Source organism: Schistocerca cancellata, chromosome 3 (assembly GCF_023864275.1).
Source record: "Schistocerca cancellata isolate TAMUIC-IGC-003103 chromosome 3, iqSchCanc2.1, whole genome shotgun sequence".
Lineage (NCBI taxonomy): Eukaryota > Metazoa > Arthropoda > Insecta > Orthoptera > Acrididae > Schistocerca > Schistocerca cancellata.
The window spans coordinates 306,247,548-306,269,666 of record NC_064628.1 but is presented as its reverse complement, the minus strand read 5'-3'; positions in this window follow the sequence as shown (position 1 = coordinate 306,269,666).

Here is a 22,119-nt window from a genome sequence, read left to right as displayed (position 1 = left end):
CTTCTCATGAACATTTCCTTCAAGGCACTTTAGTTAATTTCATGCTAGTATTATTTTAATTTCTTACATTGGTAAAATTGTGCGGCCTTCATTATGCACACTGTTTGTCATAATGTCTCATATATCATGATGTGCGTGTGTAATGGTGCAATAAATGGATGATTATTATTTCTGTTTTGGCGCCCTTCATGCCTCCTTTCTTGTCTCTATTGGTACGCTATCCTTGTACTTGTGTTGGTAACCCAGATCAGTGTTCGTATCATTATCTATTTCCCTTTTTACAAGCGCGATAAGGGGACTTCACACTAACCACGAAAAACTCCTTCACACACCATCAAAATAGCATCCGAACTTCACTTCTGGAATTACACATGATGACAGGTACGGTTCTTGAGGCACTCGTCATACTCAAAGTATTCCATCACATTTCCACATGGTGCAGCGTGATTCGTCACTCATAATCACTAGTCTCCGGTCATCCATTGTCCAGTGACTTATGACTTATGAGGAGCTGCTAGAGCACTGTACCCCAGTCTCTTTAACTCACTACGCCCAGTCACTGTACTTCCGGAATCACTTTGCAGCTCACGAGTGATTCTTCAATTTTTTAGAAACACATTCAGCAGTGCTCGACGGTCTTCTCCACAGTCATACCACCAACAATTAGACTTGGGCAGATTCAGAAGCGTTGAAACGTTCCTGCTGGATTTGTCAGGTGACGTCCAGTGACTAGTCCACATGTGACGTCACTGAATTCTCCTGAGCGACCCGTTCAGATGTTACTGCTTCTCTGCTCAAAACACGATTCTTCTTGCCCCTTTTTCACTGTCGGATCAGCCTCTCGCGATATCTAATGGTCAATGCCGCATCAGATAGTAGTGTCCGGATACTTTTGATCTGGTAGCACATCAAGGGGGGTTCAGGACAAAAGGTACGAAGTAACACCGTTTGATTCAAAATAATCACCAGACGCCTGAGCACAGTTATCCGAATGTTTCACGAGCCGCAGGATTCTCTATTCTCAGAATTCCTTCGGCTATGAAAGGAGCCAGTCCTCCACTGTATCCTGCAGTTCGTCTTCCCAGTTGGAGCGCTTCCTTCTGACATGTTTTTCTTTATGCGAACCAAACGCATGGAAGCAGGAAGGCGACATGTCCAGGCTGTAGGTGGATGTTCAGGGTGTTCCGACTTGAACTTGGGTATTTCTTTTTTCGTGTGACCTTGGAGGCGTGTGGACGCACGTTATCCTGACGCAGAATTACTCCTCCCTTCGTGAGCAGCCCAGACCATTTACTCTCCGTGGACTTGTGTAGGCTGTGGAATGTCACACATTACACGTCGCTGTTAACGAGAGGCGTCTGAGGAAATACACAGGTACATGTTAAAGATGAACCAAGTTTTGCACCGTCGTCATTACGTTGTTGGCTGTAATTTGGATTTTCTTCCATTTTTTGTCGTACATTTTTATCAGGACTTTGATGGATACTTTTAGAACACATACAATTACACGAGGAACATTTTCTCACAGATTACTTTACTTTTCAATTTTAAAATGATGCACATTATTATTAGTAATTAGATAAACAAATCTGTGTACCAGCTTGATAATATGTCTTAGAACTACCGTAATACTGTATTAAACAAATGTGGATGATACATAGCAACTCTTAGTTCACAAAATTTAAATAAATTTGACAGTAACGCACTTTGAAATATTTTGTACCACAAAAAGTTGTGTTACAGTATGTACAAAGTCTGTACGAAATTTCACCTTGTTATTTGCATTTGTTCCACAGAAAATGTTCCTTATAAACTGAAAAATGAAAGTTGCAGGAAACGCAGAAAAAATTGACTAGCATTTAAGCTAGAAACAAGTACGTTAATGTTGCCACAATCATATATTTCGTTATTTGGTCTTCATGTAGCACTTTTCTTGTAATCTGGTACCCTATTCGGAGTGTCCTTCACTGACAATTCAGAACTATCAATACGCTCATCAGAAATCTAATTCATTAGGTTTTCAGTGAAACAACTTGCACCAAATCCTAGTCTCACAAAGATCCTCATTCTTCCAGTGTTACCGTCACTGAACACCAAAAAGCACCATGTGTGGGAATTTTAATAGTAGATGACAAAAATGTTGTCGTTAGGCGTCTCTCCTAAATGAGGTATTAAAACTTTTGTGCTGGCTTCTGTTCCACCATGTATGATTTTCTTTAATAAATCGTAATTGTGGCGTGTAAGTAAATACTGGGTCAAGCACAAAAAATCTGATTTAGAGATAATCAACAAAATGTGTATGGCAATTGTACAAAAGCACCATAAAAGTTGGGAATCGCGACACAAACACAGAACAATACAGGTTTCATGTCTTATATGTATTTTTATTCTAAGTCAGTAGTTTTAAGAACAAAATGACACAAAATTTGATGAAAATAAACCGTTCTGTATGCAATGGCTGTAACATAAATAACGATACAAGTGCCATCATAACCATTTTCACTCATTTCACAATGTTCCCCTAAAGCCTCTTATTCTCCTCTCTTACAAATGGAATCACTTTTCTTCAGACAACCTAGGTTCACAATGTAATGTTTACAGTTGCACCTGTTGATCAAAAGGCTTCACGTTCCTCTTCAGGATGTAATATTCATTCTACTCTTCAGTTCCATTGAGAGTTCTCCGAACTTGCAATACTCCTAGCCGTTCGGCAGCAGTCTGATCCACTCTGCTTCTAAAATACGCACATTGGTAAAATCCATATTTTTCTCAGCAGCTGACTTTAAGACGTAAAAATGTCTTTCTTGCGTAACTTGTGGCTGGTGTTGTGCACATAGATTCAGTGATGAGGCTGGCTAAATCTTTCGAACTTCGCACACTGTTAGCCCCTTTCGTTTCTCAATGTGAGCAAAATCACGAACGCAAAACATAAAATAGTGTGCTTTTACCAAAAATTAGTGTTTTATTTCCGTAAAGAAATACTTTTCTTTTAGGTAAGTACATGAGTCCACGCAAGAAGTTAACTATAACCTCATAATCAGAACGATGATTTTTTTTTGTAATTAAATTCCATTCAATAATAAAGTAATCGAATTAAAATACCTTAACGTTACTTACGTTGATTCCAAGCCCTATGGTAAATGTTAGAATGACAATCAGGGCCTAACTAATGCTTGGGAGCCTCTTTACCTGGAACCTCAATGTTGTCTTCTTTTCAAGCATATTCCATTCCTTCGCCGCCTAATTTCTTCCTTTCACTTTAAGTACTACATTTACCTCTCTTCCTCCGCTCTGGTGCAGTTTTGCCATGCATTTTGCATTATCGTGTGTTATTCACAGCCCGCATCTCGTGGTCGTGCGGTAGCGTTCTCGCTTCCCACGCCCGGGTTCCCGGGTTCGATTCCCGGCGGGGTCAGGGATTTTCTCTGCCTCGTGATGGCTGGGTGTTGTGTGCTGTCCTTAGGTTAGTTAGGTTTAAGTAGTTCTAAGTTCTAGGGGACTGATGACCATAGATGTTAAATCCCATAGTGCTCAGAGCCATTTTTTTGTTATTCACATGCGATAATTACTTCAGCAATGCCCTATTGTTCCAAACAAACCACAGAGCTTCTTCAGTTGTCAGCAATTCCCGCAATTGCACGCCAAGACACTAACAGAGAATTGGCGCATGACTCATTATTTGAAAATCTTAGACACGAGTGCCATCTTTAGACAGCCGTAAACATTGTTTCCCGTTGTTCTGGTGTTCGTGTCAAAATATTTGCTATTGGCTTTGGCATTTACAGCGGACTTTCACCAGTATCTCAAATTTTACTTATTTGGCACTTGACCCGTTACTTACGTACATGCCACAATTAATCGCATCTTAAATGGTCTCACAGCCTTATATACTCGACATATGTCTTCTCTGACGGCAGGTAATAATAAAATAGTGCAAACAAGGACAGAGTCGTGAAAAAAGGGGACTTGGCACTGCACATTGGTCGAAACATGATGGCTTTTAGAGCGTTTGTAGAACGTAAGAAATACTTTTCTTTTAGGTAAGTAAATGAGTCCACGCAAGAAGTTAACTATAACCTCATAATCAGAACGATGATTTTTTTTGTAATTAAATTCCTTTCAATAATAAATTAATCGAATTAAAATACCTTAACGTTACTTACGTTGATTCCAAGCCCTATGATACATGTTAGAATCACAATCAGGGCCTAACTAATGCTTGGGAGCCTCTTTAGCTCTGAAAACTGGAGACAATATTTTTCTCATACTACAGAACTATCTGGTGGCAAGCAAACATTTCAGCACTTTTGACCAATCTTTCATACATTCGCCCTTACTGGTTTTTCCGTGCTCGAGGAAGTCAATGGGTACCGGACTTTGGACATTGAAAAGCACGGTGAGCATAACCCCGCCCGTTGAAAGCACAGCTGTGAATTTTTTATTGCGAGGTGATGACGCGTGCTTCGTGTCTCTAGGCGACTCACCCCGTTATTCCAAAGTGGCGTACGCAAATTTCAGCGGGTTTGAATGGGTAGAATGGGGAAGACGCACGATCTATCTGAGTTTGACCGAGGGTAGATTGTGATGGCCCGGAGGCTCGGGACGAGTATTTCGGAAACTGCACGACTTGTCGGGTGATCGAGGAGTGCAGTGGTCAGTGTCTTCAACACACAGTCAGGGTGAAACAACGTGCACACGTCGTGGGGTTGAACGGCCACCCCTCATTACAGAAGTTGGACGTTATAAGCTGGACAGATTGGTAAAACAGGATAAGCGGCGAACTATGGCGGAACTAACATCAGACTTCAGTGCTGGACAGAGTGCACCGAACACTCCTAAAGATGGTCCTCCGCAGCCGACGACAAACGCATGTGCCAATGTTAAGACCACGACATCGGCAACTATGAGTGAAATGGGCACGTGAGCATCGGCACTGGACGTTGGCGCAGTGACAGAGCGTAGCATTGTCTGATGAATCCCGTTATCTTCTTCATCAGGCTGATGGGAGGGCGCGAATCCGTCGTCTTCCAGGGGCACAGCTCCGTGACACCAGTACTGCAGCATGGCGACAAGCTGGCGGCGGTTCCATTGTGCTCAGTGGAAAATTAACGCGGGCATTCATTGATCCAGTGGAGCTTGTGCGAGACACTACGACGGCCAAGGAGTATCGTACACTGGTTGAAGGCCACGTAAACCCCTCCATGAAGATCTTGTTTCCCGAAAGCAGTGGCGTTTTTCAACAAGATAATGCGCCATTTCTCAATGCCAGGACTGTGATGGACTGGTTCGAGGAACACAGTGAGTTCTATTTGATGTGCTGGCCCCCCATCTCGCAAGACCTGAACCCAATCGAACGTATATTGTGTGTGACTGGAATTTACGGGAATTGGGTGACCTGTGTGTGTGCAGATGTGGTGCCAACTTCCACTAGCGATCTACCAAAGTCTCATTACTTCCACGCCACGACGCGTGCCAAAGGTGGACATACCGGCTATTAGGTAGGTGGTCATAATGTTCTGGATGATCAGTTTATACACTATTGGCCATTAAAATTGCTACACCAAGAAGAAATACAGATGGTAACGGATATTTATTGGACACATATATTACACTAGAACTCACATGTGATTACGTTTTCACGCAATTTGGGTGCATAGATCCTGAGAAATCAGTACCCAGAACAACCACCTCTGGCCGTAATAACGGCCTTGATCGCCTGGTCAATGAGTCAAACAGAGCTTGGATGGCGTGTACACGTACAGCTGCGCATGCAGCTTCAACACGATACCTCAGTTCATCAAGAGTAGTGACTGGCGTATTGTGACGAGCCAGTTGCTCGGCCACCACTGACCAGACGTTTTCAGCTGGTGAGAGATTTGGAAAATGTGCTGGCCAGCGCAGCAGTCGAACGTTTTCTGTATCCAGAAAGGCCCGTAAAGGACCTGCAACATGCGGTCGTGCATTATACTGCTGAAATGTAGTGTTTCGCAGGGATCGAATGAATGGTGGAGCCACGGGTCGTAACATATCTGAAATGTAACGTCCACTGTTCAAAGTGCTGTGAAAGCGAACAGGTGGCCGAGACGTGTAACCAATGTAACCCCATACCATCACACCGGGTGATACGCCTGTGTGGCGATGACGAATACACGCTTCCAATGTGCGTTCACCGCCATGTCACTAAACACGGATGCGACCATCATGATGCTATAAACAGAACCCGGATTCATCCGAAAAAATGACGTTTTGCCATTCATATCCCCATCTGTTGACTCAGGGATCGAGACGTGGCTGCACGATCCGTTACCGCCATGCGGATAAGTGCCTGTCATCTCGACTGCTAGTGATACGAGGCCGTTGGGATCCAGCACGACGTTCCGTATTACCCTCCTGAACCCACCGAGTCCATATTCTGCTAACAGTTATTGGATCTCGACCAACGCGAGCAGCAATGTCGCGATACGATAAACCGCAATCGCGATAGACTATAATCCGACCTTTATCATAGTTGGAAACGTGATGGTACGCATTTCTCCTCCTTACACGAGGCATCACAACAACGTTTCACCAGGCAACGCCGGTCAACTGCTATTTGTGTATGAGAAATCGGTTGGAATCTTTCCTCATGTCAGCACGATGTAGGTGTCGCCACCGGCGCCAACCTTGTGCGAATGCTCTGAAAAGCTAATCATTTGCTTATGACAGCATCTTCTTCCTGTCGGTTTAATTTTGCGTCTGTAGCACGTCATCTTCGTGGTGTAGCAATTTTAATGGGCAGTAGTGTATTTTGCTCATGCCTACAGTACACCATTCACCATATTTGACTGCCGCGAAGTCATTTTCGCAGTCAGTCTGCGCCGGTTCTCAGCGGTCCTAAAGAGGTCACGCTGTAACGCTGCGGCCGCGGGGAATCCCGCGCGTTTCTGCAGCAGGTGGCGCGGCACCTCCTGGGAACCCGCCGGGACCGAGCTCAGTCGTGCCCCGCTCCGTCCCCGCAATGACGGGAGATACCCTGGCCTCTCCGTTAATGACAGCCTCAGCGGACTGTCACAACCCACTGCGTGAGCCCACTGGCTCCGTAATCTCACACCTTGCCGAATAGCTCTTCCTTTCTTCAAGGTGACCCAATAATAAACCTGTCTTACTTCCTCCGTATCATCCTTTTCAACAATTAAACGACTACCCTATCAGAACAAGTATTTATTTCATATTTTAAGTCGGTAATCAAGTAACGTGCCTATGAAGCATCGCTTCAGTTGTGGGTTCGTGATTTCCTGTCAGAGTCGTAGTAGTCAACCGAAAACCATCGAGCGAAAGAAATCCGGCTTTTCCTAAGGAAGTTTTATAGGCCCTCTTCTGTTCCTAATCTGTATAAACAATTTAGGAGAGAATATGAGCAGCCCCCTTAGATACACTCCTGGAAATTGAAATAAGAACACCGTGAATTCATTGTCCCAGGAAAGGGAAACTTTATTGACACATTCCTGGGGTCAGATACATCACATGATCACACTGACAGAACCACAGGCACATATCAATATTCTAACAGAGGACGAACGAGTGTAGTGTAAGCTGTCTCTTTGGTGGACTTGTTGCATCTTCTAAGTGTCCTGCCAATGAAACGCAACCTTTGGCTCGCCTTCCCCACAATATTATCTATGTGGTCTTTCCAACTGAAGTTGTTCGTAATTTTAACACCCAGGTACTTAGTTGAAATGACAGCCTTGAGAATTGTACTATTTATCGAGTAATCGAATTCCAACGGATTTCTTTTGGAACTGATATGGATCACCTCACACTTTTCGTTATTTAGCGTCAACTGCCACCTGCCACACTATACAGCAATCTTTTCTAAATCGCTTTGCAACTGATACTGGTCTTCGGATGACCTTACTAGACGGTAAATTACAGCATCATCTGCGAACAACCTAAGAGAACTGCTCAGATTGTCACCCAGGTCATTTATATAGATCAGGAACAGCAGAGGTCCCAGGACGCTTCCCTGGGGAACACCCGATATCACTTCAGTTTTACTCGATGATTTGCCGCCTATTACTACGAACTGCGACCTTCCTGACAGGAAATCACGAATCCAGTCGCACAACTGAGACAATACCCCATAGGCCTGCAGCTTGATTAGAAATCGCTTGTGAGGAACGGTGTCAAAAGCTTTCCGGAAATCTAGAAATACAGAATCAACTCGAGATCCCCTGTCGATAGCGGCCATTACTTGGTGCAAATAAAGAGCTAGCTGCGTTGCACAAGAACGATGTTTTCTGAAACCATGCTGATTGCTTATCAATAGATCGTTCTCTTCGAGGTGATTCATAATGTCTGAATACAGTATATGCTCCAAAACTCTACTGCAAACCGATGTCAATGATATAGTTCGATGGATTACTCCTATTACCCTTCTTAAACAATGGTGCGACCTGCGCAATTTTCCAATCTGTAGGTACAGATCTATCGGTGAGCGAGCGGTTGTATATGATTGCTAAGTAGGGAGCTATTGTATCAGCGTAATCTTAAAGGAACGTAATCGGTATACAATCTGGACCTGAAGACTTGCCCGTATCAAGCGATTTGAGTTGCTTCGCAACCCCTAAGGTATCTACTTCTAAGAAACTCATGTTAGCAGCTGTTCGTGTTTCAAATTCTGGAATATTCCATTCGTCTTCCCTGGTGAAGGAATTTCGGAAAACTGCGTTCAATATCTCCGCTTTAGCGGCACAGTCGTCGGTAACAGTACCATCGGCACTGCGCAGCGAAGGTATTGACTGCGTCTTGCCGCTTGTGTACTTTACATACGACCAGAATTTCTTCGGATTTTGTACCAAATTTCGAGACAATGTTTCGTTGTGGAACCAATTAAAGGCATCTCGCATTGAAGTACGTGCCAAATTTCGCGCGTCTGTAAATTTTAGCCAATGTTCGGGATTTCGCGTTCTTCTGAATTTCGCATGCTTTTTCCGTTGCCTCTGCAACAGCGTTCGGACCTGTTTTGTGTACCATGGGGGATCAGTTCCATCTGTTACCAATTTATGAGGTATGGATCTCTCAATTGCTGTTTCTACTATATCTTTGAATTTGAGCCACATCTCGTCTACATTTGCATAGTCAGTTCGGAAGGAACGGAGATTGTCTCTTAGAAAGGCTTCTAGTGACACTTTATCCGCTTTTTTAAATAAAATTATTTTGCGTTTGTTTCTGGTGGATTTGGAAGAAACGGTATTGAGCCTAGCTACGACGACCTTGTGATCACTAATCCCTGTATCAGTCATGATGCTCTCTATTAGCTCTGGATTGTTTGTGGCTAAGAGGTCAAGTGTGTTTTCGCAACCATTTACAATTCGCGTCGGTTCGTGGACTAACTGCTCGTAATAATTTTCGGAGAGAGCATTTAGGACAATCTCGGAATATGTTTTCAGCCTACCACCGGTTCTGAACAAGTATTTTAGCCAACATATCGAAGGAAATTGAAGTCCCCACCAACTATAACCGTATGAGTGGGGTATTTATTTGTTACGAGACTCAAATTTGCTCTGAACTGTTCAGCAACTATATCATCAGAGTCTGGGGGTCGGTAGAAGGAGCCAATTATTAACTTAGTTCGGCTGTTAAGTATAACCTCCACCCATACCAATTCGCATGGTGTATCTACTTCGACTTCACTACAAGATAAACCACTACTGACAAACACAAACACTCCACCACCAATTCTGCCTAATCTATCTTTCCTGTACACCGTCTGAGGCCGGCCTCGGTGGCCGTGCGGTTCTAGGCGCTGCAGTCCGGAACCGCGGGACTGCTACGGTCGCAGGTTCGAATCCTGCATCGGGCATGGATGTGTGTGTTGTCCTTAGTTAGGTTTAAGTAGTTCTAAGTTCTAGGAGACTGATGACCTAAGATGTTAAGTCCCATAGTGCTCAGAGCCATTTGAACCATTTGAACCACCGTCTGAGACTTCGTAAAAATTTCTGCAGAACTTATTTCAGGCCTTCTGTACCTATAACGATTTCAGCTTCTGTGCATTCTATTAACGCTTGAAGCTCAGGGACTTTCCCAGCACAACTACAACAATTTACAACTACAATTCCGACTGCTCCTTGATCCAAGCACGTCCTGTATTTGCCATGCACCCTTTGAGATTGCAGCCCACCCCGTAATTTCCCGAGGCCTTCTAACCTAAAAAGCCGGCCAGTCCACGCCGCACAGCCTCTGCTACCCGTGTAGCCGCCATCTGAGTGTAGTAAACTCCTGACCTATTCAGCGGAACCCGAAACCCCACCACCCTATGGCGCAAGTCAAGGAATCTGCAGCCAACACGGTCGCAAAACCGTCTGAGCCTCTGATTCCGACCCTCCACCCGGTTCTGCACCAAAGGTCCGCAGCCGGTTCTGTCAACGATGCTGCAGATGGTGAGCTCGGACTTCATCTCGTAAGCAAGACCGGCAGCCTTCACCAAATCAGATAGCCGCTGGAATCCAGAGAGAATTTCCTCAGATCCAAAGCGACACACGTCATTAGTGCGGACATGTGCCATTACCTGCAACTGGCTTCACCCTGTGCTCTTCATGGCATCCGGAAGGACCCTTTCCACATCAGGAATGACTCCACCCGGAATGCACACGGAGTGCACACTGGATTTCTTCCCCTCCTTAGCCGCCATATCCCTAAGGGGCCCCATTACGCGCCTAACATTGGACCTCCCAACTACCAATAAGCCCACCCTCTGCGATTGCCTGGACCTTGAAGGCTGAGAATCATCCTCTGAAACAGGGCAGGCAGCTACATCTGGCTCAGCCAGAGACAGTGCCTGAAACCTGTTTGTCAGACGCACCGGGGAGGCTTTCTGATCAGCCTCCGGGAACGTCTTTCGCTGCCTGCCACCCCTTGGAACGACCTGCGAATCAACCACAGGCGAGGGCTCAGCCCCACTGCGGGCAGCAACCAGGGCAACCACAGTGGCAGACCGATCTGGAGACAGACGGGACAAGGTTGACATCCCCGTGATACCAAAGTCCGGCTCCCCACAGTGGTGCCCATTGGCAACAGCCACAAGCTGCGCAACCGAAGTCAGCACCGCCTGCAGCTGTGAGCGAAGTAGGGGGAAGCAATATATTCGATACCTCATCCAGAAACGCACCATCTCGAAACCTGGACAGCAAGCTACACCGTGATGCAGAGTACCTCTCTTGCAGAGTCTGCCACTTGACTTTGCTAAACATCTCCATAACGCTATCACGCTTACCAAATAACCCTGTGACAAAACGCGCCGCTGTTCTTTTGATCTTCTCTATCTCCTCTGTCAACCCGACCGGGTACAGATCCCAAACTGATGAGCAATACTCAAGTATAGGTCGAACGAGTGTTTTGTAAGCCATCTCCTTTGTTGATGGCACCCGCCTTACCAACAATTAATTTTATATTATCATTCCGCTTCAAAACGTTCCACACGCATACTCCCAGATATGTTACAGGAGTAACTGCTACCAGTGTTTGTTCCGCTATCATATAATCATAAAATAAAGGAACCTTCTTTCTATGTATTCGCAATACATTTCTCTATGTTAACGGTCAGTTGCCACTCCCTGCACTAAGTGCCTATCCGCTGCAGATCTTCCAGCATTTCGCTGCAATTTTATAATGCTGCAACTTCTGTGTATACTACAGCATCATCCACGAAAAGCCGCATGGAACTTCCGACACTGTCTGCTAGGTCATTTGTATATATTGTGAAAAGCAACAGTCCCATAACACTCCCCTGTGGCACGCCAGAGGTTACTTTAACGTCTGTAGACGTCTCTCCATTGAGAACAACATACTGTGTTTTGTTTGCTAAAAACTCTTCAATCCAGCCACACAGCAGGTCTGATATTCCGTAGGCTCTTACTTTGTTTATCACGCGACAGTGCGGAACTGTATCGAACGCCTTTCGGAAGTCAAGGAAAATAGCATCTACCTGGGAGCCTGTATCTAATATTTACTGGGTCTCATGAACAAATAAAGCGAGTTGGCTCTCACACGATCGCTGTTTCCGGAAACCATGTTGATTCCTACAGAGTAGATTCTGGGCTTCCAGAAATGACATGATACGCGAGCAAAAAACATGTTCTAAAATTCTACAACAGATCGATGTCAGAGATATAGGTCTATAGTTTTGCGCATCTGCTCGACGACCCTTCGTGAAGACCGGGACTACCTGTGCTCTTTTCCAATCATTTGGAACCTTCCCTTTCTCTAGAGTCTTGCGGTACACGGCTGTTAGAAGGGGGGCAAGTTCTTTCGCGTACTCTGTGTAGAATTAAATTGGTATCCCGTCAGGTCCAGTGGACTTTCCTCTGTTGAGTGATTTCAGTTGCTTTTCTATTCCTTGTACACTTATTTCAATGTCAGCCATTTTTTCGTTTGTGCGAGGATTTAGAGAAGGAACTGCAGTGCGGTCTTCCTCTGTGAAACAACTTTGCAAAAAGGTGTTTAGTATTTCAGATTTACGCGTGTCATCCTCTGTTTCAATGCCATCATCATCCCGGAGAGTGTGGATATGCTGTTTCGAGCCACTTACTGATTTAACGTAGGACCAGAACTTCTTAGGGTTTTCTGTCAAATCTGTACATAGAATTTTACTTTCGAATTCACTGAACGCTTCACGCATTGCCCTCCTTACGCTAACTTTGACATCGTTTGGCCTCTGTTTGTCTGAGAGGTTTTGGCTGCGTTTAAACTTGCAGTAAAGCTCTCTTTGCTTTCGTAGTAGTTTCCTAACTTTGTTGTTGTTGAACCACGGTGGGTTTTTCCCGTCCCTCACTGTTTTACTCGGCACGTATCTGTCTGAAACCCATTTTACGATTGCCTTGAACTTTTTCCATAAACACTCAACATTGTCAGTGTCGGAACAGAAATTTTCGTTTTGATCTGTTAGGTAGTCTGAAATCTGCCTCCTATTACTCTTGGTAAACAGATAAACCTTCCTCCCTTTTTTTATATTCCTATTTACTTCCATATTCAAGGATGCTGCAACGGCCTTATAATCACTGATTCTCTGTTCTGCGCTTACAGAGTCGAAAAGTTCGGGTCTGTATGTTTCAGTAGGTCCAAGATGTTATCTCCACGAGTCGGTTCTCTGTTTAATTGCTCGAGGTACTTTTAGGATAGTGCACTCAGTATAATGTCACTCGATGTTCTGTCCCTACCACCCGTCCTAAACATCTGAGTGTCCCAGTCTCTACCTTCCAGATTTTCTCTCAGATAAGCGAGTTGGAATGGCAATCATTAAAAGAGAGGCGTTTTACGATGCGGCGAGACCTTTTCATGAAATTTCGACATCAAATTTTTACTCTGAATGTGAAAATGTTTTATTTTCGCCAGTCTACAAAGGGAGAAAAGATCATCGTAAAAAATAAGAGAAATCAGAGTTCGTACAGAAAGATTTGAGTGTTCGTTTTTCCCATATGCTTCTAGAGGGCGGAACGCTAGAGAAATTGTGGGGAGGTGGTTTGAAGAATCCTCTACTAGGCACTTAATTGTGTTCGCGGAGGAGGCATGTAGACGTAGATGCAGATGCAGGTGGTTTGCTGGATGTCATGAGGGAAATGGGAAAATTTCTAAGGCCTCTTTTCACATCAGTGCCGTTGTGTTCCCGTCACTCTGTTGCATGTTCCTAGACTTGGTCCAGATGTCATCGAGAAAGTCTTTCAAACATGTGTTAGTAGATTGCGCTTGGTATTTGTGCCTAGTTGTTCTTTCCTCTCTGGGTCCCAAATTTAAAAAATATGAGAAGTGTTTTCTATTGACAAGAGTCCTACTACTTAAAAACCTAATGCTGCGTTTCTGTACTTGTATTATCATAAATTGTGTTCAGTATTAATGGCAATTGAAACAAAAACTTTTTTCCTCCTATTTCTTCGAAAACTGACATTTTTGAGACAGCGGCTGTTGATAAAATATAAGGATTTTTGCAAAGAAGGAAACAGTAACAGGTCACTGTTAATAATGCCATTTATTTACATAAATAGTGATGTTAATGGTTTTGAACCGAGTGGTTCATATTCAGACGGCTGTTCACGATTACATCACATTTGTTCTTGTTAGTTCTTGGAAAAAAAACAATCGTAAGCTTTTTTTCCAACCTCTAATGAAAAAAACGTGAACAGCCGTTTGAAGATGAATCTGTCGGTTCAAAACCGGTAAAAGTGGTATAAATAGCATAATTAACAGTAGCTGGTTGCCGTTTTCTTCTTTTCAAGAATCAACTTGCAAAACATTTGTTTTTAGCACTTAGAACCAGTGAGTTTCCTAATATGGAATAAGGTATTTATTTTCTAACTCGTCTCACTATTTTTTGCGGTGATGCAGTGAAAACATAATTCCGTGGTATCAGAATATCTTCTCAGTTTTTTGGATACAAATTAGTTATATGCAGACTGAGATACTATGTTTTTTCACTCTCCAGACGAATGCCATATTTGTATTTGGAACATTCCCCCACTCTTCACTTCATGGGTACGACACTAAATATTGCCCCGTTTGTAAGTTATTCACTAACTCAGAAAGCGTGTCACTGGTGCTCAATTTCTTCTTTGAAATCAGAACATCGAACAATCTCTTTCAACTCAGAACACAGCATTTGATCACTTCCCAATGAACGTTCCTCGTCTTCTACCCGTTGCTATTCGTCCTCATTTAGACCATACGGTCGATGACAAGACTTGGAGTTTTCAGTACGATTCTACCACAAAACGACAAAGTCTCTGATGGTTCGCCAACACCGAAGAAGGTGCCAGTGTGACGTACCGTCGAACCAGAATTTTCTGGTGGTTTCACAGTGGTTGTATGGAAATTCTGTACGGTGTACTCCACTGGAGGGGAGACTACGTAGAACGTCTGAAGCATTAAAATCATCGTTATAACGTTTCTCTATTTTTTTTTAATCCAGTCTCGAAACTTTTTGGACTCACGGGATACAATTCAGCTAGGCAATACTGTCTTTACTAATTATCTTAGAAGATAAAATTTAAAAGAAAAGCAAACTTTTTATTCCATTTGTAAATCTGGAGACAGCTTTTTATAAGGCTGACTGGAATACACTCTTTGAAATCTGAACGTAGTTAGAATAAAATACAGGGAACGAAACGTAATTATAATTTGCACAGAAACCAGACTGCAGTTATAATAGCAGAAGGACATGAAAGTAAGGCAGTAGTTTGGAGGAGAGTGAGACAGGGCTGCAGTCTATTCACTGTTGTTCAATGTTTACAATCTGATTGGATTGGATTGTTCGGGGGAAGAGACCAAAAGCGAGCTCATCGGTCTCATCGGATTAGGGTAGGACGAGGAAGGAAGTCGGCTGTGCCCTTTCAAAGGAACCATCTCGGCATTTGCCTGGAGCGATTTAGGGAAATAACGGAAAACCTAAATCAGGATGGCAGGACGCGGGATTAAACCGTCGTCCTCCCGAATGCGAGTCCAGTGTGCTAACCACTGCGCCACCTCGCTCGGTGTTACATTCTGAAAGCAGTAACGGAAATCAAAGACAAATTTGGAAAGGAAGATGAAAAAAAAAAAAAGATTTGGTGATCACATCATAATAATGACAGAAATTTCACATAACTTGGAGGATCAATTAAGTTCTCTTGAAAAAAGTCTCTAAGATGAACATAAATAAAAATAAAACGAAGGTAATGCATTGTACTGGAATTCATTCAGACAGTGCTGAGGGATCTGCATTGGGAAATGAAACACTAAAAGTAATGGGTGAGTTTTGAGTCTCTAGATAACTGAGGATGTTCGATGCAGAATGGATGAAAATCAAACTGGCAAAACCAACAAAACTGTTTCTGCAAATGACAGATATTGTAATCCTTACATACTATAAAAATGGGTGTATGTATGAGCGTATGCCTGTATGTTCCACATTTCCTCCTAAACCACTGGGCCGATTTCAATCAAAATTTGGTATACACATCCCTTACTGTCAGGCAACAATAGCTGTAGGGGTAAGAACCATCTACCTGTCATACTTCAGATGATATGACGTGATAACACTGAGCTGCGTGAAAACTGCCCCACTGTGCACGACGTTTAAATATATTACCTTTTTGCTGCTAACTCTGTTCGGAACTTTTTCTGCAGGCATCCATATACACTGGTCACCCAGAACATTACGACCACCTACCTACTATCGATACAAAGCTGTCCAGACGATAACAATGTCACTGGTGAGGGATGACTGCTACACACACACACACACACACACACACACACACACACACACACACATACACGGTGCAAGTAGTACCAGTGAGCGTGCTGTCCGTGTGTAGAACGGCGAAAGCACACGATCTGTCTGAGTCTGACCGAGGGCAGATTGTGGTATCCCGGATGCTCGGCACGAGCATTTTGGAAACTGCACGACAAGTCGGGTGTTCGAGGAGTGCTGTGGCGAGTGTCTCAACACGTGGGTGAAACCAAGGTGAAACCACGTCGAGACATCATGGTATCGGGCGGCCACCCATCATTATAGATGTCGGACGTCGTAAGTTGGGCACACTCGTAAAACAGGACAGACAGCGAACTGTGGTGGAACTAAGATCAGACTTTATTACCGGCCAGAGTGCAAGCGTGTCTGAACGCACAATGCACCGAACACTCCTAACAATGGGCCTCCGCAGCCGAGAATCCATGAATGTGCCAACGACATCGGCAATTACGGCACATGAGAGTCAGTACGGGACGTTGGTGCGTGGCAGAGCGTTGCATGGTCTGATGAATCCCGACACCTTTTTCATCAGGCCGATGGGAGGGCGCAAATCCGACATCTTGCAAGGGAATAGCTGCTTGACACCCCTGCTGCAGAACGGAGACAAGCTGGCGACGGCTCCATCATGCTCTGGGGACTTTCACGTGGACATCCTTGGGTCCAGTGAAGCTCGTGCAAGGCACCATGGCGGCCAAGGAGTATCGTACAGTGGTTGCAGACCACGTATACCCCTTCATGACGATCATGTTTCCCAACTGCAGTAGCATTTTTCAGGAAGGTAATGCGCCATGTCACCAAGGCCTGTAGTGTGATGGAGTGGTTCGAGGAACACAATGGCGAGTTCCAGTTGATTTGCTGGCCCGCCAAGTCGCCAGATCTGAACCCGATCGTACACATCTGTTGTGTGACAAAACGTGGCGTCAGTGCTGATCGCCCAGTTCCCCGGAATTTACGGGACTTAGGTGGCTTGTGTGTACAGATGTGGTGACAACTGCCTCCAAGGCCACGACGCGTCATCGCTGTTACCCACGCCAAAGGAGGACATACTGGCTGCTAGGTAGGTGGTCATAATGTTCTGGCTGATCAATGTATGCCGCTGCATGTACCTACTAAATTACTAAATGACAAAAAGTCAGTATAAATTTGAAAACTGAATAAACCACCGAATAATGTAGATAGAGAGGTAAAAATTGACACACATGCTTGAAATGACATGGGGTTTTATTAGAATAAAAAAAATGAAGTTCGCAAAATGTCCGACAGATGGCGCTGGACAGCAAAACGTCAGTGACTGCGCATGACAATCGTGTATAAAAGGAGCTGTAATGAGAGAGAGAATCAGATGCGCCAGCAATCGCAGCATGTTGACGTACCTGAAAAGGCGCTTTTAGTGAAGCTGTATTATCAGAATGGGGAATGTGCTAGTTCAGCGTTACGATCCTATCGCCATAGGAAGGGGATTCGAACGGGTAAAGGTCTGTTGACAAATGCAACTGTGGCGAGAATGATTTCGAAGTTCGAAGCCCCGGTTGGTTTAGACGATAGACCCCGTAGTGGCCGACCGAGCACAAGGCGTAATGCTGATGAGACAGTTCAGGAAGAAATGGAGACTGTAGCGGGTTTGTCTATGCACGTGGAAGTCAGCGCTCGTGCAGTCGCACGTCGCACCGGCATTCCATACACTACTGTTTGGTTGGCACTTAGGCGTACCCTCCGATGCTATCCGTACAAAATCCATCAGCATCATTAACTGTTACCTGGCGATTTAGTCAAGCGGAGGGCATTTGCGGTACGGGCGTTTCGAAAGATGGCGGAAGATGAGGATTGGTTGAGAAACGTGTTGTGGACCGACGAAGCTCATTTCACGCTCCGAAGGTCTGTCAACGCCCACAACTGCAGAATTTGGGCTACCGAAAATCCTAGAACTGTCGTGGAAACTCCATTGCACGACGAGAAAGTCACGGTATGGGTTAGATTTACCACATCTACGTTATCGGGCCTTTTTTCTTCGAGGAAATGCGTGATTCTGGTTTTGTAACTGCTACCGTGACGGGTGAGAGGTACGCCGATATGTTACAGAATCGCACCATCCCCAGCCTGGCTGACAAACACCTGCTGGAACGTACGATGTTTATGCAGGATGGTGCTCCACCACATATTGCTAGACGCGTGAAAGATCTCTTGCGTGCGTCGTTTGGTGATGATCGTGTGCTCAGCCGCCACTTTCGTAATGCTTGGTGTCCCAGGTCCCCAGACCTCAGTCCGTGCGGTTATTGGCTTTGGGGTTACCTGAAGTCGCAAGTGTATCGTGATCGACCGACATCTCTAGGGATGCTGAAAGACAACATCCGACGCCAATGCCTCACCATAACTCCGGACATGCTTTACAGTGCTGTTCACAACATTATTCCACGACTACAGCTATTGCCGGCCGGAGTGGCCGAGCGGTTAAAGGCGCTACAGTCTGGAACCGCACGACCAATACGATCGCAGGTTCGAATCCTGCCTCGGGCATGGATGTGTGTGATGTCCTTAGGTTAGTTAGGTTTAAGTAGTTCTAAGTTCTAGGGGACTTATGACCACAGCAGTTGAGTCCCATAGTGCTCAGAGCCATTTGAACCATTTGAACTACAGCTATTGTTGAGGAATGATGGTGGGCATATTGAGTATTTCCTGTAAAGAACATGACTTACTTTATTATGCTAATTATTGCTATTCTGATCAGATGAAGCGCCATCTGTCGGACATTTTTTGAACTCTTGTATTTTTTTTGGTTCTAATAAAACCCCATGTCATTCCAAGCATGTGTGTCAATTTGTACCTCTCTATCTACATTATTCCGTGATTTATTTAGTTTTCAAATTTATACTGACTTTTTAATCACCCAGTATGTATATCAGGAGATATGACGTCATAAACTCTGAGAAGCGTGAAAAAATGCCGCATCATACACGGAGTTTTAATACATTTATTCTTACCACAACTACATTCCTACAGTCGAGTTAAGGAAATCCTTCATACCTGGCTGCGCTTCTGACAGGTTTCTAATGCGATGCCCAAACGGTTGTAGGCGAAAACAATAACCGTCTAAAGAGTTGTGAAGAGGCGTTGCCACAGAGAAGTTTACAAACTCACGTTGTAGCTGCACTGCCGGTTGCGCCCAGCGCACAGAAATAAACATTACAGAGAATACTGTAGTTATACATTTGTACATTACGGATATTTCTTTGTGCGAGCGTTTCATAATTTCAAAGACGTTTTCATGAAAACATGGAAATGAAAGTTTGTTGTTATTACACTACAAACACAGATAATTTTTTGTTTTCGTTTCTAATACGAAGTTGCCAAAATGAATACCCGGCCAATTCCGGGTTTGTCAGCTGGTATGAAGATAAACTGTGCTATGAAGTATATCACGCGTGCCCTGATGTGTAGACTTGTATGAAAACGAAACGTGTACGAGAAACAGTTCCGGCAAGGAAAGGATAGAAGCTTTTGAAATGAAAAAAAAAATGTCGTGTGACGAGGACCTCCCGTCGGGTAGACCATTCGTCTGGTGCAAGTCTTTCGATTTGACGCCACTTCGGCGACTTGCGCGTCGATGGGGATGAAACGATGATGATTAGGACAACACAACACCCAGTCCCTGATCGGAGAAAATCTCCGACCCAGCGGGAATCGAACTCGGGCCCTTTGGATTGACAGTCTGTCGCGCTGACCACTTTTTTTTTCATTCACCAAAAACAGTAAAAAAAATGGCTACAATGAAATGACATAAATAAAGTGACATAATTTCAGTCATAAATTACAGCATTCGAAAAATGAGTCTTTAGCAGTAGTACAATTTAGCACCTTCACTGTCACCTTCAACTGGTGGCAGATCAGCATGCACATTTTCTTCTTCTGCAGCCGGTTCCTCATCATCATTTTCCAGACCCAAATTAATCATTCAGTAAATCCTTGATGTGTGTTCCTTCCAGGGTAAATTACATGGACAGAAGAGAAGTCTAGAACAGCGACATCGCAAAATATTTCACTGCCTTGTTGTTTTTGTCAGTTCCAGCTTCAGCTACCGGGGTCGGACTTCTGAAATGATGTGCTGTAGAAGTATGCTGAAGATTATGTTAGATGAACGGATAACTAATGGAAGGATGCTGAATGGAATCGAGCAGATAAGAAATCTATGAGACGACTACACTTGAACAAGGATTTGGTTGATACGACCTGTTGCATTAAGGAACATTCAGTCTGGTAATGGTGTGCGAGGAGCGGGAGGGGGAGGTTCCAAAGAGCATAGAGAGGATTCAAGAATTGACTACAATAGCAGGTTCAAACGGAGGTAGGCTGCACTAGTTATGCAGAGATGAAGACCTACATCAAACCAATCTTCTGACTGGAAATCACCACACAACATATCCAGGCTTTCTACTTCTGCTTCTGTATTTGAAAGAGAAGACCTTTTCAAACAACAAACTATTTCCACACATGCAGTCCACAGTGCGTATTCTCTTTTGTCGTGTTCCTATGAAGCGGTGCAGCGGTAATACGACTCACATTTGTAGGAGCGGGATTCATATCTCTCCGACCATCCTGCATATTCCATTCTTACGTTTCCCTAAATTACTTCGCACAAATAGTGGAATTGTTCCTTTAAAAGGTCATTTTATAAGCGTTAATTTTCGGTACTGCCAGGTACTGATCGTAGCTTGGAAGTCTGGTACGGGGTTCACTCGACCTCATGATGCCAACTGATGAACTACTCGTTTGAGAAGCAGCGGCTCGAAGTTCTGAGAAACTGACAACTGCCAGGAGACGTCTGATGTCTCCAGTGACTCAACGTGCCGAATGACGCAACTGGCCGACGACAACACGGCGGGCAGTCGGAGTACGCGGAATGTTTCAAGCGCATTCTGCACATTGTTATATTCTCTTCTTTTATCCACAAGCAGATAGCAAATCAACGCGACATGTATTAACAGGGACAGTAAAACACGAAGGATAGCTGTAGTCTAGCAGTGACAAAACAGCACTGCGATAGCAGTCAGGAAGGGGAACATCTGTGATAAAAATAATTAACCGTTCGAGTACTGTTCCAAAAGTTTGCTGCATTCCAGTTTTTTTGTTTCTTTGTGAGCCACTGTCAACATCCTGGGAACCCAACTGGCACAAACCTTTTATTAACGCCAACACTTTCAGTATTCTGCAAACACTTGCTTCCCCTATCACAACGTAGCGTGATAATTCGTTCACTGTGATGCGTCTGTCAGCAGTCACCAATTCCTTAACACTCTTCACATTGTCTGGAGTGTGTGCAGTACGAGTGAAAAGCCAGGAAGTTCAACATCAGTGGATGACGAAAGTGAAACTGTAAACCTGAGCACTGAACCTACGTATGAAAATGCAGTGAACGAACGTGTGCATGAGAGAAAATTAAATGATCGTCTACAATGTCGCACTTTGGAACAAGAAATCGCATTTTGTGAGAAAGATGACTGATTGATTGTTTCAAACAAAAAACTCGGCTGCAGAATTTGCAAAGAAGTAGGAAAATTAGGCGTACAAAGAAATAAACAAGGCATGAACATTGCACAGCCTTGGCCTACAGTAGCTGTGTCATCTTCAGGTGGTTCCAGAAACAACAGGAGCTTCATTTCATCTTTCCTCAGTCAGCAATCTGATGTTCATGAAGTTGGTTGGCCCTCCACTGATGTTCCAGCCCACAGACTATGTACACTCTTGGTTCATGAAAGGCAGACATCTTGCTATTGATAGCAAGAGTAAAGTAAGAAAGTCAACTAAAGAGTCCGATACCATTTTTTTTGTAGTTTGACATGTTAATGACGTCATGGCTAAAAGCAGAT